This window comes from Arachis duranensis, chromosome 2 (genome assembly GCF_000817695.3).
Source record: "Arachis duranensis cultivar V14167 chromosome 2, aradu.V14167.gnm2.J7QH, whole genome shotgun sequence".
Lineage (NCBI taxonomy): Eukaryota > Viridiplantae > Streptophyta > Magnoliopsida > Fabales > Fabaceae > Arachis > Arachis duranensis.
In genome coordinates, this window is record NC_029773.3 from 76,054,214 (window position 1) to 76,057,811 (window position 3,598).

Below are 3,598 nucleotides of genomic sequence, written 5' to 3' on the forward strand. Positions count from 1 at the left end.
TGGAGGCACAAGTGGGCCAGCTGAGTAAGACAGTCATTGAAACTCCTCCCAGTATTCTCCCAAGCAATACAGAAGAGAATCCAAAAGGAGAGTGCAAGGCCATTGATATAATCAATATGGCCGAATGCACAAGGGAGGAGGAGGACGAAAATCCTAGTGAGGAAGACCTCCTGGGACGACCCTCAAGCAAGAAAGAGTTTCCTATTAAGGATCCATGGGAATCTGAGGCTCATATAGAGACCATAGAGATTGCATTAAATCTCCTTCTGCCATTCATGAGCTCTGAAGACTATTCTTCCTCTGAAGAGGATGAAGATGTGACTGGAGAGCAAATTGCTCAATACTTAGGAGCTATCATGAAGCTGAATGCAAGTTGTTTGGTAATGAGACTTGGGAAAGTGAACCTCCCTTACTCATTAGTGAACTGGATACCTGGATTCAGCAAATTTTACCTCAAAAGAAACAAGATCCTGGCAAGTTTTTGATACCTTGTACCATAGGCACCATGACCTTTGCAAAAGCTCTGTGTGATCTGGGGTCAGGGATAAATCTTATGCCACTCTCTGTAATGGAGAAGCTGGGGATCATTGAGGTACAATCTACCTTGTTCTCATTACAATTGGCAGACAAGTCATTGAGACAAGCTTATGGAATAGTGGAGGACGTGTTAGTAAAGGTTGAAGGCCTTTACGTCCCTGCTGATTTCATAATCTTAGACACTAGGAAGGAAGAGGATGATTGCATCATCCTTGGAAGACCTTTCCTAGCCACAGTAGGAGCTGTGATAGATGTCAACAGAGGTGAATTAGTCCTTCAATTGAATGGGGACTACCTTGTGTTTAAAGCACATGGCCATCCCTCTGTGACAAAAGAGAGTAAGCACGAAGAGCTTCTCTCAGTTCAGAGTTAAGAAGAGCCTCCACAGTCAAACTCTAAGTTTTGGGAGGCCACAACCAAACTCTAAGTTTGGTGTTAAGACCCCATATCCAAACTCTAAGTTTGGTGTTGGGACTATACAACATTGACCTGATCACCTTGTGGCTCCATGAGAGCTCACTGTCAAGCTATTGACATTAAAGAAGCGCTTGTTGGGAGGCAACCCAATTTTATTTATCTAATTTTTATTTTATTTTATTTCATTGTTATTTTGTGTTTTATTAGGTACATGATCATGAGGAGTCACGAAAAAAAATATAAAAATTAAAAACAGAATCAAAAACAGCAGAAGAAAAATCACACCCTGGAGGAAGCACAGGCTGGCGTTCAACGCCAGTAAGGAGCATCTGGCTGGCATTCAACGCCAGAACATAGTATGAATCTGGCGCTGAATGCCAGAAACAAGCAACATTCTGGCGCTGAATGCCAGGAATGTGCCTAGAAGAAAAGCTGGCGCTGAACGCCAGTAACAAGCATGAAACTGGCGTTCAACGCCAGAAACATGCTTTACATGGGCGTTGAACGCCAGAACGTGCACCACTCGGCGTTTAAACGCCAGAATGGTGTGCAAAGGCATTTTACATGCCTATTTGGTGCAGGGATGGAATTCCTTGACACCTCAGGATCTGTGGACCCCACAGGATCACCTCAGGATCTGTGGACCCCACAGGATCCCCACCTACTATATTCCGACCTTACCTCCTAATCCTATTTTACTCTTCCCCATGTCACACTTCCCAAAAACCCTTCACCAATCACCTCAATCTCTCTTCCCAGTCACTTATTCACCACTCATATCCATCCACTCTTCCCCATAAACCCCACCTACCTTCAAAATTCAAAACCATTTTCCCACCCAATCCCACCCTAAATGGCCGAATCTATCTCTCCTCACTCTCCTCCATTTTCTTCTTCTTCTTCTTCTTCTCTTCTTTCTTCTCTTGCTCGAGGGCGAGCAATATTTTAAGTTTGGTGCGGTAAAAGCATAAGCTTTTTGTTTTCCATTACCATCAATGGCACCTAAGGCCGGAGAATCCTCTAGAAAAGGAAAAGGGAAGACAAAAGCTTCCACCTCCGAGTCATGGGAGATGGAAAGATTCATCTCCAAGAGCCATCAAGACCACTTCTATGATGTTGTGGCAAAGAAGAAGGTGATCCCTGAGGTCCCTTTCAAGCTCAAGAAAAATGAGTATCCGGAGATCCGACATGAAATCCGAAGAAGAGGTTGGGAAGTCCTAACCAACCCCATGCAACAAGTCGGAATCTTAATGGTTCAAGAGTTCTATGCCAATGCATGGATCACTAGGAACCATGATCAAAGTATGAACCCGAGTCCAAAGAATTATCTCACAATGGTTCGGGGGAAATACTTAGATTTTAGTCCGGAGAATGTGAGATTGGCATTCCACTTGCCCATGATGCAAGGAGATGAACGCCCCTACACTAGAAGGGTCAACTTTAATCAAAGGTTGGACCAAGTCCAAATGGACATATGTGTGGAAGCCCTCACCCATGGCACGGCTAGCTTTTCCTCACCTTATTTGCCATCTATGTTACTCAGCTGGAGTTATCATAGAAGGAGACATCTCCATTGAAGAGGATAAGCCCATCACCAAGAAGAGGATGGAGCAAGCAAGAGAGACCATCCACGGTTCTCAAGTGATGCATGAGGAAACTCATCATCAAGAAATCCCTGAGATGTCTCAAGGGATGCACTTTCCTCCCAACAACTATTGGGAACAACTCAACACTTCCTTAGAAGATTTGAGCCACAATGTGGAACCATGTGGCTGCAAATCAAGAGATCCATGAGATACCTCAGGGGATAAGTTGTCCTCCACACAAATATTGGAAGCAACTAAGGGTAGAAACACCAAAAATATTAGGAATCATTCAACAGAAACAAGGAAGAGATATAGAGGAGCTCAAAGAGCACCATTGCACCTTCAAGAAGGCGCCACCCTCACTCAGGTGGATTCATTCCTTGTTCTTATTTCTTTCTGTTTTCGGTTTTCTATATTATGTTTATCTATGTTTTGTGTCTCTACTTCATGATCATTAGTATGTAGTAACTATGTCTTAAAGCTATGAATAAAATCCATTAATCCTTCACCTCTCTTAAATGAAATATACTTTAATTCAAAAGAACAAGAAGTACATGAATTTCGAATTTATCCTTGAATTTAGTTTAATTATATTGATGTGGTGACAATACTTTTTGTTTTCTGAATGAATGCTTGAACAGTGCATATTTTTGATCTTGTTGTTTATGAATGTTAAAATTGTTGGCTCTTGAAAGAATGATGAAAAAGAGAAATGTTTTTGATGATCTGAAAAATCATTGATTCTTGAAGCAAGAAAAATCAGTGAATAGCAAAAGCTTGCAAAAAAAAATAGAAAGAAAAAAAAAAGCAAGCAGAAAAAGGCCAATAGCCCTTAAAACCAAAAGGCAAGGGTAAAAAGGATCCAAGGCTTTGAGCATCAATGGATAGGAGGGCCCAAGGAAATAAAATCCAGGCCTAAGAGGCTAAATCAAGCTGTCCCTAACCATGTGCTTGTGGCATGCAGGTCCAAGTGAAAACCTTGAGACTGAGTGGTTAAAGTCGTGATCCAAAGCAAAAAGAGTGTGCTTAAGAGCTCTGGACACCTCTAACTGGGGACT